Source organism: Anolis carolinensis, chromosome 3 (genome assembly GCF_035594765.1).
Source record: "Anolis carolinensis isolate JA03-04 chromosome 3, rAnoCar3.1.pri, whole genome shotgun sequence".
Taxonomy (NCBI): domain Eukaryota; kingdom Metazoa; phylum Chordata; class Lepidosauria; order Squamata; family Dactyloidae; genus Anolis; species Anolis carolinensis.
This window is the reverse complement of record NC_085843.1, coordinates 127373946-127388804: the sequence shown is the minus strand read 5'-3', so window position 1 is coordinate 127388804 and position 14859 is coordinate 127373946. Positions and strand designations below refer to the sequence as shown.

The window sequence follows — 14859 nt, the reverse complement described above, 5'->3', positions numbered from 1 at the left end:
AGGTTTTCAGACAAGAGTGTAATTATTAGTGGAAGAGGAGGAGGAAAAGAGATTTGTCACAGAAATCTGAATAAAACACAGCTGCTCTGGGTATGGAAATCCGTGTGCAAGCAGAAGCAAAAATCCTCAATGCTTAGCATCCCTTTGAAGCTGTAATTCCATATAGATGTTACCTGGGAATAAGCCATATTGAGTTATATGGGACATGTCTGAAAAGATATGACTATGACTGCATTACTAACAGGGCCAAATTAAACTTTTCTTTAAACCAGAGTTTCTTAGATTTTAATCCCCTATATGCATAATAATAAAAACTTGGGGACTCGGGGCGGCTCACAATGTTACAAAAGTAACAGCGCAAATACATTAACAATATACACAGTTTAAAACACAAGAAGATGATAAAACAGAAGTTAAAACAAAGGTTTATACAACAGTAATAATATCAAACACCAATGCAATTCAGTCAACTTCAAAGGTGGGGGGGGGGGACTATAGCAGCAATATAAGATAAAATAATTAGATTAAAATACCCCAATGAAAGGAACCTAAAAACATTCAGAATAGAATTATAATGAGGCTGGTCATCCAATAGAACACAACTGGAACAGCACCCATCAATAACTTATACATGCATAAATGCAACATACTCTTGCCTTTTTGATATGCCCCAAAATGCCTCACTTCTTGGCAACTGGCAATCCATGGTGGGAACCTCTGCTGCTGTCACTTACTTCAAGAAGAAAAGAGGGAGGAGCAATTCAGACATTGAAATTCAATTCTTTGGGTTCTCAGGGAAAGTGAAATGTGGGTGCACTTTGTTGAAGACAACATCCTAATTTCACTTGCCCACCAAGCTGAGACAAACTGCTTCTCTGTGGTCTAAATTATCTCCTTCCTCTTCCCATACATAAGTAACAGTAGCAGAAGCTCCTTCTAGGCCTTGACAGCTGCCAGGAGGTGAGAGGATACAGAATTGTGTAAGTGGAACTATGTGCATGTAACATCTTGGCTATTGAGAACTATAAAAAGGCTTACACCAATTATTCATCTATATCCACACTGTAGAATTGCATCCACACTATATAATTAATGCAGTTCGACACCACTTTAACTGCCATGTCTCAATTCTATGGAATCAAGGGAGCTGTAATTTTACAAGCTCTTTAGCCTTCCCTGCCAAAGAGTATTTGTTCTTCACCAAACTACAACTCCCATAATTCCATAGCATTGAGCCATGGCAGTTTAAGTGGTGTCAAACTGAATTGTTTCTACAGTGAATGTGTCATTAGATATCTCATTACTGCCTCCGCCACATCTTTTTGACTCAGATTAAAAATCTCTTAAAATTGGTCCTCTTGACTCAACTACCATACAGAAATGTACATAGAGCAGAAGTGCTGAGCTAACAAATGTGAGATTAAAATGTTTATTTGCAGACACTTCTTGAATCCTGGTGTTATATATGACAAGCCAGGGATTTGAACAAATGGATATGAATTTTTCTCTGGAATTATACTCCTTTCCTCTTACCTGTGTCCCCTTCCTCCCCCACCCCCCACATATATATCTTTTTTTCTTGAAAAAAAAAGAATAAAAATAAATAAAATTTGTTATTGGCATTCAACTCCCAGAAATCCTAACAGTTGGTAAACTGGCTGGAATTTCTGGATGTTGTAGGCCAAAACATCTGGGAACCCACAAGTTGAGAACTACTACATATAGAAATGCAAACTCCCTACTGGAGATTCAACCAGAATGATTCAAACCATCCCATTAAACATATGACTCTAAATTGGGTGGAGTAATTCAAGATTTAATCTCTGATCCAAAACATATTCTTCAACATGTTATCCGGGAAATGTGTCCATACTTCTGAAATAGCTTGATCCAATCTAGAAACTGATACTGGAAAATATTTAGCCTAGCCTTCATTTTACGACAGTAGATTCCTGCTGCTCTTCTTTATGGATCATTCTTGCAGAACTCTTGCCAGTTTTACTTTCTAACATAACTTCTCCCCAAGTACTCATCTCATCATGTATTCCTCTAGGTAAGGAGCAAACCATTTCAGAATGTGTGTCATGAATCTCTCATTTATGATTTCCTGCTGCTACATTTTTTTTAAAAAAAGAAAAACTTCTGGGCATTTTTCCGGAACAGAGGCAATCAGCAGCTTTATCTATGCAAACAAATTAAGCAAAGTTTAAACCAAGAAATTAGTGGAAACACATTTATCATACTTTAGCTGAAGTAAATATGCACTCCCTTTCTTCCCCAGCAAAACATATGAAGTAGATTAACGCCAACAATTTGTGCTCAGAGGATCACTTTATTAAAAACCATTTTAGGTTTAATAAAGACTTTCATATTCATTGTCATAGTAATTATGAAATGCATTGCTCAATACTTACAAGGCAACTGTATAAGGCATTCTGAGCTGTATTTACTTTAAAGTTGGGAGCATTTTTTCCAAGTGTGTTTGGGGATGACTGTTATGATCTATTGTAAATTATGAATGCTCCGAGCATTTCTTGCATAAATAGATACTGGCAGGTCTTAAATATGCCTGTACAGCTCCATGACATTTTTGTTAGATGAATACAGTTTAAAGCATATTTGTGTCTTGTTGGATTCTGTGGTAACATTCGTCTCAATAAAGTAACCAAAAAAAAGATCATCTCAAGGGTATGTATGTAGCCGGGGAACAGACTTTCTTGTCTGCTCGCTATCACAAAAAAACCTGATAGCAATTCTAACCATCAAACCAAACCAGCTGCGTTGTTGGCACTGAAGTGTCCAACACTAACATAGCTTATTTATTTCTTAGACAAAATACCCATTCCTCTTGTTTTAGAGCTCAGAAAAGATGAAAGCCTGCCTGCATCGAGTTGGTCAGCCCCAGCTAGAATAGATTCAGTACTGGATCAGTATGGGGTTAAATACAAGGGCAAACAGTGGCTTTGCCACCATGGAGGCGGTAAATCAATTTGGATTTCACTGGTGTGCCTTTAATAGCCACTCTGAGTTGTACAGGTGCTTAGTTGGGAGCTTTTTCAATAATGACACTAAACTACAAACAGCTTCCCCTAAAAATATGGCCTAGTAGGATGATAGTCTTTTGGTTGCCATATGACAGCCCTGGAAATAATATACCGCATATACAGTATTCACATATAAGTTGACTTCATGTATAAGTTGAGATCAGGTTTTGGGACCAAAATTATGGATTTTGATATGACCAATGGAGAAATTGAGGGTAATTCTATGAAGAAAGGAAAATACCAGTGTTCCCTAAGGCGCTATCCACCCCTGGTCACTACAAGCACCATTTTCTCACCCAGGAATTCAGAAAGGCGAGAAGAGTCACCACAGCATAGAGAACAGACAAGGGTCAGTGCTTCTTTTAAGTTCTCTTGCCTTTTGCCACTCCATTCAGAGAAAGGGGTGGTTTCTTTTTTGAAAAGAGTTAAGTAAAGTGCTCACATTGATCCAACACAGTTTTGTGGGGTTGATTTTTGACAAAAATGTCTAGATTTATGCATATGTATACAGAGTTTTTTAATTCAATGCATGGATAATTGTATGGAGCACAAAACAATAGCAACTAGAGGTGACATTTCCACAGCAGCAGAAGATCCACCAAACATTGAGTCAGTGGATTATTATTCTAATTAGAACTAACAAGATGTTTCTGGCCCACAAGATTGACTTCTTGACCAAGCTCAAGGAGAGCAACTGCAACTCCCAATTCCAAAGGGAAGTAACCTAGTGTGAGAGGCAACGTCATCTGTTATCTCCAATGTCAATTGCATATGTGAAGTCATGATGCAACTTGCATTTAGGATATTGTGGCCTAAATCTAGTTTGCGATGCCAATTAGAGGAGCTTCACTAAAGTAAGCCAAGCCCCCACTGATGCATTGCGCCTACTAGTGACATTAGACCTCCACATTCTCAGAACAAATATACATGAGGCGCAAGTATTACTGCAAAGTTGTCAGGATTCAAGTCTCCACAGGAGCTGAGCAGGGGCTCTCAAAGGTGCTAACTAGTTGTTTGGATGGATATCACAGCAGTGCTGTACTGTATCACCACCAACCTCTGACCAAAGAAAGAAATATTATCTGTGCAAAACAACTACATTTTACACAGAATAATTCCCAAATCTCAAAGATTCTCATCCAACATTAATTGTCATTGTCAAGGTTTCTCTACTTGAGAAACATGTTTTTGATAATTTGGGAATACAGTGTTCCCTCACTTATCGCGGGGGTTACGTTCCAGGACCACCTGCAATAAGTGAAAATCCGCAAAGTAGGGACACTATATTTATTCTATGTGTGGAGGAGAGCAAACCTCAGACCACTTACTGCAATGCAATCTGTACTTTATTTTAGCAGTTACAATATATAGTATACCTGCAGAGAAGAAGAATGGAAGCTAAATAACCCTTTTTATTTCCAACCCTTCCCTCCCCCCCTTAATTTCTCCCTTCCCCCCTTCCAAAACCCTTTGCACACTGCAAAAACCTGCGAAACAGCAAAAATACTGTGATAAATGGGTACATTAATATTTATTAAAAACTCACGAAACAGCAAGGGAACGAAAAGTGAACCGCAAAGTAGCAAGGGAACACTGTATATTGAAATATTCTTTCTGTCCATAAACAAGATATTCCTTTTACTTTTTTCTGGGATAAAACATATGTACTTCAGACAGGTTGAATATCTCTTAAGAGTAAATATTTTAGGCACATATGAATAAAGCCTTTCAAGCAGATTTTAGAATTTACTCTAGATTTGGGGAGGAAGGGAATTCCAAAGGGCCTCGATCCACTGAACAATTTTGACATGGATTTAACAATATTTTTAGATATACTTGAATCACATTTTAAAGCTAAATCACTTGTTGGATTTCTTTCGTTGCTTAAAATACACTGCTTGATTCAAGACAAGTCCTCCCCAAGCTAGTATTTAATATTTTGGGTTGACAGCTAGAGCTATGTGTTGACTCCTCAGGATTCCTGTAGAGCTTTATGAGAACATGCTCATTTTGCAAAGTCAGCCTGTGAATGTTGCTTCTTCACCATGGAAATGTGTCACAGTAGGCACTGCATGCTAAATGATGACCTATGTAAATAAAAGCATTAAAAGTAAACCTGTCAATTCTATGTTCAATTACTAATATGAAATTCAAAATTTCTTTTAGTCCTGGAAACAGTACTTCAATCTTGATGAAGAGATGACATGTGACTGTAAGTCAAAGGGGTAGTAAGGGAGGAGGGTCCCTCGCCCTCTTGGTGAGATAAAACTAAAGGAAGTCGAGACAGTAGTATAGGTAAGCTTCCTTTTTCTTGTCACAAAGGATTATGTTGAAAGTTTGTGTATCAAGGTTTGCTGTACTCCTACCGCTATATACTCAGACTGCTGAAAAGAAGTGATATGAGAGTCTACTAGACCATCTGCCTACTCTTGAAGGTGTGAGTAGTTGTCTGTAACCCTATGGTAGATATTCTCCTTTGCCCCCCCCCCCTTTAATAGCAAAGTCACTTCACTAGTTATCACCACACACACAAATAATAATCAAAATGAAAGGGTATTTTTTCAATGAGTGAAAAGTTTCCATGAAATGTGCTTCCCTTTCAATTCAGCCTTTGTTTATAGTGTATAACTTGTTGCATTTCTCTTCCTTCCTGACAAAATAATCCACACATCTGAATCTTCTCACTGATCTCCCCTTCTGCTGCCAGATCTTCTGATTGTTCTATCTCTTAACTGTTATGAACAGACTCTCTTCCCTTTGGCACACTGATTATGCACAGAAGACATCGCTGAGATATACCTCAAGGTGTTAGAATTACATTGTCTATGACAGATCAATTTGTTTTCCATAAAGGTGGCACATCAGGCTAGGGAATTGAAGTCTCTAACATTGCAAAGACTTCTGGCTCCAATGCAACCTGTTCCCTGCTTGTGGAACTCAGGCACTAGGCTTTGTTACAGATTACCCGAGTCTTGCCACATTTGCAACTGGAGTCGAATCATAATTATCACAACAGTCAACAAGTGGGGTGAACAAATAGCCATCACCTGCACTTGGATCAATTATTTCTTTATGACATATAAACAGGCCCTAGAAACAGCACCAAAAAGCCAACTGTTTGGTTCAGATACGTAGATGACACCTTCACAATTTGGAGCCATGGAGAGGAAGAACTCAGCAAGTTCCTGGACCATCTTAACAGCATCCACCCAAACATCCAATTCACCATGGAAAAGAAAAGGAAGGCAAACTGCCATTTCTAGATGTTCTGGTCATCCGCAAACCCAATCAACAATTGGGCCACAGTTTACAGAAAACCTACACACACAGATAGATACCTTCATAAAAACTCCAACCATCACGCAAGTCAAAAAAAGGAGCACAATCAAAGCCCTGACAGACCGTGCACAAAGAATCTGCGAACCTCACCTCCTCCAAGGTGAACTCAACCACTTAAACTGGGCTCTACAGGCCAATGGATACTCCACCACAGACATCAGAAGAGCTGCAAGGCCAAGAACAAGCCATGAGAGTCAAGACAAAGATCCACCCAGAGGAAAGGTGTTCTTACCATACATCAAGGGAACCACTGACCGCATAGGCAAACTGATGAATAAGCACAACCTACAAACTATCTACAGACCCAACAAAATATCTACAGAAAATCCAACAAATGCTACGGTCAGCGAAGGACAAGAGGGATCCTCTCTCCTCTGCAGGAGTCTACCGGATACCATGCAGCTGTGGACAAGTATACATAGGGATCACCAAACGCAGCGCCCAAACAAGAGTCAAAGAACATGAAAGGCACTGCAGACTAATTCAACCAGAGAAATCAGCCATAGCAGAGCACTTGATGAACCAACCTGGACACAATATATTATTTGAGAACACAGAAATGCTTGACCACTCCAGCAACTATCATGTCAGACTACACATAGAAGCCACTCAAATCCACAAGCATGTGGACAACTTCAACAGAAAGGAAGAAACCATGAAAATGAACAAAATCTGGCTACCAATATTACAAAACTCTAAAATCAAAACAGTAGATGGGAACCAGCACTCAGAGGGCAGAGGACAGCTAATGACTGAACAAAGGATGCCCCCAGGCAAGAGACAAAAACCTTTCCAATGCTAATTAGGGTGATTAACTGAAACATTAATGCTGGCTTCCCAGTGACAAAGGACTCTTGCCACTCTACACTGCCACTCTTGGACTCTACACTGATATATATTCTTTCCTTTCCTTACTTAGTTTATCCATACCTCACAACCTCTGAGGATGCCTGCCATAGATGTGGGCAAAACATCAGAAGAGAATACTTCTGGAACATGGCCACACAGCCCGAAAGACATACAACAACCCTGTGATCCCGGCCATGAAAGCCTTCAACAACACATATCTATATAATTTGGACCAGTAGTAAGGACAGTCATATTTCCAGATGTATGGGTCTGAGTTTTGTAGATTTGATTATTCACAGATTTGATTAAGATTTTTCTTCTTAGGATGCCTAGGTTCTCCAATGATGGCATAGGAGGTCCTAGAGATTCCTAGGGCCCTTCCACACAGCCATATAATCCAGAATATAAAGGCAGATAATCCATATTATCTGCTTAGAAGTGGATTATCTGAGTCCACACTGCCTTATAATACAGTTCAAAGCAGATAATGTGGACTTTATACAGCTGTGTGGAAGGGGCACTAGAGAGGTGTGCTCTCATCCTGAGTCCTTTGCCGTCATTGTGCTGCAGTGCACCTAAGAGGACCCCCACACAGCACCTGAAAAAGTTATTTTTTGTAGTATAACTCCCAGAAACCCGCAACCAGCATGTATACACTCAAAACATTGCTTTTCAGAGACTTGGGTTTAAAACAGTCCTTTACTATGTAGAACAGTACTGTACATTTTCCTTTAGACATTAAGTCATACTGTGTTGAACAGAGCTTATTCCTAGGTAAGTGTGCATATGTACACCTATCTGAGAAAAATACTTTGAACAAAACGGACCTAGCTAACTCAGGGTTAGTTTGGCTAACAAATGGCAAACATGAGGAAAATACAGAATACCAACCTTAGCAGAAAATCCCAAATGAGACAAATCAGGACACAGAGAGAAGGAATTAAAAATCCTCTTTTTTAGAGTAACTTTGTTAAACTTTTGACTAAACAATAGTGTGTGGTCACAGTGACACTTTGTGTTCATTGCTAGGGAATGCACTTAACAGGAGAAGAACAGTTTGTGCTATACACAAGGTCCCTTGCCTAACAAACATATTAATGATCAAGCCACATAATGTCAGCTTTTGCAGTTTTCCATTTCCTAAAGGTCAAGTCCAAGAAAATACAGTGAGACATAAAAAGTCACACTGCAAAATATCATGGATGAATGAGCAGTGAACCAAAATGCAAACAAACTGAGTACAACTAATGGGTAGATCCTTTATCACGCAGCAGTATGTGGTGCTCCTTTTTCCTGTGCTCAGCTTATGCTTATGATTTTTGCAAATCTCATATTCATGATGCAGAAGCTCTTGTTGAATTCAGGCCCATGAAGTTCCATCATTAGGAACATTAGAAACAGACATATTAACTCAAGTTCTTGAGATCTAGACATGGCATGTCAACCAACAGATCCACTGATATTTAAATGAGTAGTCATCACATGACTGTATCCTGGAGACAGTACTTACATTTAGGCATGCTCATAATTCAAAAGCTAACCTGCATTTTCAAAGTAGTATTTTTTTCCTTCCAGAAAGGCCATAATTCATCTCCTGACTGGAGCCCCTGGTGGTGCAGAGGGTTAAACCCTTGTGTGGACAGGACTGATGACTTGAAAGTTGGGTTGCTGACCTGAAGGTTGCTGGTTTGAATCCAACCTGGGGAGAGCATGGAAGAGCTCCCTCTATCAGCTCCAGCTCCATGCAGGGACATGAGAGAAGAGAAGCCTCCCACAAGGATGGTAAAAGCATCAAAACATCCGGGCATCCCCTGGGCAGCATCCTTGCAGACGGCCAATTCTCTCACACCAGAAGTGACTTGCAGCTTCTCAAGTCACTCCTGACACAAGAAAAAAAATCTCCAAACTGATAACATTATGAGAAGTTTTTTTCATTTCTAATGGAGGAGGGGGTTCCTCCTCATTTTTGACAAAAAACATGTCTGTCTAAATTAAAACATTTTCCTGCTAACATATGCTGCATGTATGCAAAATAATACTTTTATATAAAATAATTTATTTTTTGCATGTTGCATTTGTACAAAATATAAATATTTTGTATAAAATATTGTAATTTTTTTAAAAAATAATATTTTCATAAATGACCTCTTCCCAAAGTTCCCCAAATGCAAAAAAAAAAAAAAACATGAAGAAAACTGCTTTCATAATCATGCTTACAAAATGGAGTTTTTTTAAAAAAAAAATCCCAATCTTTTGCACAGAAATAAAACGAAGAAAGATTTACAGCTTCATGGGAGTGGGATTACAAAATATAATTATTTACACAGTTCAGAAACTCCACCACACAGAAATTTCGGAAATTGATTTGAGAGCACATGAGGGTATATTTACATTCAGTATTTGGAACACTTATCGTTAGACTAGAATCAAATTTAGACCACTAGGGGGTGCTAAAGTGAGGAGGATAGTCCATTTTATGGGGGTGGCGGGTGAGTTGAAGGAGGAAAACCATTTCCCTCTGTTTTCCTGTCATTTCCCCCATCACCACCCATGTCCCTGTCATGGAAACAACCCTCCTTTATGACACAGGAAGTGGGAAGGGGGAATAGCAAGGAAAATGGTTTTCCTCCTTCAACTCCCCCACCACTAAAATGAACTATCCTATCTCTACCACCCCCTGGTGGCCTCTGCCCAGATAAGTACCCAAATTTATTTCACTTTGGAACTAGCTCCATAACACAATTTGAAAGCTAAGGCTGATGTGTCTAACAGATCTTTAATCACTGAATATCTTTTGGTTTTCATGTTGGCAATGCCACCTTTTCCATAAATGTGTTTTTTCTTTCTTGAAAGTTGACTTATGTGATACATGACATTGACCAGTATAATCACCATGTCTTCCTTTCACTTTTTTTAATGCACTCCTCAAACAAACAAAAGAATATGTGGGTATGTGAATAAAAAACACATTGCTAAGTCCCCACATATTATATTCCTTCTAAAACGTACAGTTGATGAAACTGCAGAAGATGTGTCTCACTAATATGATAGTCATATTCTACAACTAAAGCAGTAAGCATTTCATACAGATGCCAGTAGAATATATTTCTTAATTTTCAGTTCAAGCACTTCCTCTTAAAATGATGTCTGCTAGTTTACACCAAATAATTCCTACTGTGGTTTCCTTTTCTGTTTTCTCTCTCAGTTCTGTTTTTCTCCTCAAAACTGCCTCACAAAACTTAGTACAGAGTTACTATAATCCATATAAAATGATTAGTTTGCTTTTCCAAGGTTGCATTCCACAGCTAAAGAAATATGCATTACTCAGATAATTCTCTAGATTCCCTTTGAAATATGACACAACTCTGAAAATACTAGAGAACTTAACATTCAAGATGCAAAATAAAAGTGAGCATTAGTGGTGTGCAATTTTTTCATTAGTCTGTAAATCATATCAAATTTGTTAAATTCATACTTACGTGCCAAAACTTAAGAATCAAAACTTACCCAATACATTTTTGCTTGCATTTTGTAAATCTTGAAAGTCTCACAAAGTCTGTTTCATTTTCAGTGCAAGGAAGCAAATCAAGGCCAAAAAAAAAGGAATCCTTTCCCCTTTAAATTAATTGCCTCTTGCTATTTGGAGAGGGAAGCAGCAGGGAGAAAGCAGAGTTCGCTGGGAAAGAGATTAAGAAATCACAGAATTCTGGGAAATGTAGCTTGGAAAGGTGACAACCCTATGCCAGAAAATTCAAAAGGCCCTGCCCTAAACTACATTTCCTAGAAGTCTGCTCAGCATCAGAAAGCCCTAATCAGGATAGGGGAGAGATTTGTCCCTCCGTAGCAACTGCCAGCCAGAGTTCCATAACTTGTTGAATCTGCAAAGAGGAGGACTGACTGATACTTCTAGTAAGTAAATCTCAGTGCTGGGCTGGGAAGAAATCCCTAAATGTAAGTATTATTGGTCAATATGAGAGACATTCAATAAGATAGCTGCTGTGACTTTTTTTTTTTTGGAAAAAAAAATTTCTTGTCAAAACAAAAAAAAAAATCCCTAAAATCAGTAGATGTATGAATATTTTTGAAAGTTGGGGGGAATGATCCCCTCTTATCTTTTGTCATTGTATAGAAAATGTATAGATAGCTCTTGTAATTTTTTAATGTTGTTTATAAAAACTTGGAAAAATCCTCAAAAATCCATAGATAAGTGAAACCTTCTGAAACTTGATGGGCTAATGGTGGCAAATGTGTTCTACCATTGTAGCAAGTTTCACCTCAACAGCTGTAAAATGAGGGAGAATGAGTTTCTGAAATTTTCCCACCTGTACAATTACTGTAATGAAAAAGTAACAAAATTTTGTTACTCTCATTAAAGTGATGAAATTTTCACTAACAATACTTTAGAAACAAAATGCCAGTGCCCTCTAATTTTGTAATGACTTCTGAAACATTTTTATCAACCACACAGCCCTAGTTAGTATGCATTTGATAACTTTTTGCAGCAGTTGTAGCTGTATGTTTTACTGTGATGTAAACACCTTAATTCTAATCAAAATTTCATGAGACCAGGGAGAGACCAGTGCCTTCCTTGAAAAATCTGAAAAAAATAAATCTATTATTTTTACCTAAATTTGATGGAAATCTATATATATAAAAGAGTGATGGAATCCTGGCGACTGACAAAACAACAAAACTACAGGCCCCCCAACCTCGAAATTTGACAACACAACCCATCATCCATGCCTCTAGGTTGATACAACAAAAAGAAAAGAAAAATAAAGTCCTAATTAGAGGGAGAGGAATAATTGTTTTTATCCAATTGCTGCCAGTTAGAAGGCTAAGTTCCTAGCAACCCACTCAGCCCAGGGGACAGGCAGAGTTAGGCCTCACTTAGGCCTCTTCCACAGATTATCTAATTTGCACTGGATTATATGGCAGTGTAGACTCAAGGCTCTTCCACACAGCTATATAACCCATTTATAATCTTATATTATCTGCTTTGCACTGGATTATCTTGACTCCACACTGCCATATAATCCACTTCAGTGTGCATTTTATACAGCTGTGAAGAAGGGGCCTCATATAATCCAGTTCTAAGCAGATAATATAAGATTATCAATATACAGTAGAGTCTCACTTATCCAACATAAACAGGCCAGCAGAAAGTTGGATAAGTGAATATGTTGGATAATAAGAAGGGATTCAGGAAAAACTGATTAAACATCAAATTAGGTCATCATTAGACAAATTAAGCACCAAAACATCATATTATACAACAAATTTGACAGAAAAAGTAGTTTCATATGCAGTAATGCTATGTAGTAATTACTGTATTTACAAATTTACCATCAAAAATCACAATGAATTTAAAACACTGACTACAAAAACACTGACTACTAAAAGGTAGACTGTGTTGGATAATCCAGAACATTGGATAAGTGAATGTTGGATAAGTGAGATTCTACTTTAATATGAAATAATTACTGTGATAGAATAATACAAAACAATATAATCTCTAAAACCAGAACAGTAAATAAAGAGCAACACTCTGAAAGCAGGGAAATTGGAAATTCCGCAAAGGAAACAATCAGGGCCAGCTAACAGACAAATAAAATCAAAAATATTGTATATTCACAACCTTTAGCAAATAATATCCTCTGATGGTGCAGCATGGTAAAGCGCTGAGCTGCTGAAATTCTGGACCGAAGGGTCACAGGTTTGCATTGGGGGAGCAGAAAGAGCCCCCACTGTTAGCCCCAGCTTCTACCAACCCTAAAGTTCAAAAACATGCAAATGAGAGTAGATGAATAGGTACTGCTCCGGCGGGAAGGTAACGGCACTCCATGCAGTCATCCCACATGACCTTGGAGGAGTCTACGGACAACGCCGGCTCTTCACCTTACAAATGGAGATGAGCACCAACCCCCAGAGTCAGACATGACTGGACTTAATGTCAGGGGGAAACCTTTACCCTTTACCTTAACTACCACCAATTCCTCAATACAGTACTTTATTTCCCATACCAGCATACTTCGCCACAGCAACGCGTGGCCGGGCATAGCTAGTATATTATATGCTGGGGCCGAGGGAAAGAAAGGTAAATGTGTCAATGTGAAAATTACCATTAAACTTTTTTGTACAATTGAGAATTTTGTAGAATTTTCAATCCCATCCATATAGAGTATGGATGCCAGGTTTTCTATGATTAGCTCAAGAAGTGTCACCTTTATTACTAAAACGATTTAAAGGTTTTCAGTGGAAAATAAAATATCTGAATCTTTCTTGATATGTCACTTTTAAGTAAAGGGTTTTTACCGTGCCCACTTAATGTGTGTATATACAGAAATTAAATAGGCATAATCCTGATCTTTAATGAAATATCATTGTGCTTGTGCAAGGATGGAAAGGGGGCCTCCAAACATGTTATTTATTAAGGTCCTTCATTCAGGAACATTGTAGTTCAACCTTGTATTCATTGTCTTGCTATGCTGTATAACTGAGTTTCTTCACCACAACAGCCTTGGTTTGAGTTCAGTTTGCTGGTCCTACCACGTGTGATTGGTTGCATTGGCTCTTTAGACCAACTGCCCTGCAGCTTCACAATCACAATGCCACGGTCTAAGAGGTACAAAGGTATGAATATATTTTCCAAGTTCTTGATTCTGTTGGTGGGAAAGACACTTTCCATATATCATGCTCCTGAGCAGAATCACTGAGCAGAATTTTGGGGACAGTGGGAGCAACACGACTGGCAATAATGAAGTGATATGTAAGTACACTAATGATTAAGGGAAGATATATGTAATCTATTTGGCCACATCTTGACCAATCTGGTACTTCACTGTGGCAATGACTCAAAAAAACTAGAAGCTGCAGACAGACACAGAATCAGGCAGAAAAGTGTGTATCATATGATGCCTTAGATAAATTCAAAGCAAGCAGAATGAGACCCAGTGAAAAAACTATGATCTGTCTCTTTTAAAAACAACAAAAGTATCAAAATAAAATTCTTTGAAAAGGTACAATGGTTGATATGACCTTGCAGTAACAAAGCACTGTACCATTTTTACTGCCTGTATGCACATCTGCGCATAATATTTTCCCCTGCTGTGCTAACCCCATTCAGTATTTGTAAGCAAAAAGTGCATAGAAAAATGTACAAGGCTCATTCTGATTCCTTTAGAAATCTCTGGCCCTATTTTCTGCTAGCGGGATGCCAGTACCTCAAATGTATTTCATAGGAGTTTGCATTGTGGCCAAAAAAAAAAGCACAGGCTCAAACATAATTGAGCCCCATTGATTTCAATCAGATGTGACAGAAATGTGCTCTGGATTGTGGCCGATATGTAGACCCTTCAGCAGGAACATCTCACCCCTCAATGAGCTGAACATTACCAAAATCTCAAATCTCAACATGACTCACACGAAGCCTGACTCATATATCTATTTGCACCACATGAAATTTTGTTCAAAAAACTCAAAGGAGATTCCATGGGTCACTTCATTCCCCAGAGCAGTCTAGAAGATTGATTCTGTGGTTTGATTCTGTAAATGCGTAGTATAGTAGGAACCAAATAATGATAAAAAGTTAAAGCTGTCCATCCATGTGCTTCACACCAAATGAAAG

At 38.4% G+C, this 14859-nt stretch overlaps 1 long non-coding RNA gene across 3 annotated transcripts in view; it reads right to left on the bottom strand.

The window, feature by feature from the left end:
- LOC103278298 (uncharacterized) overlaps positions 1-14859 on the bottom strand; it is a 288708-nt gene that overhangs the window by 231001 nt on the left and 42848 nt on the right. The gene's annotated exons all lie outside the window — the stretch shown is intronic.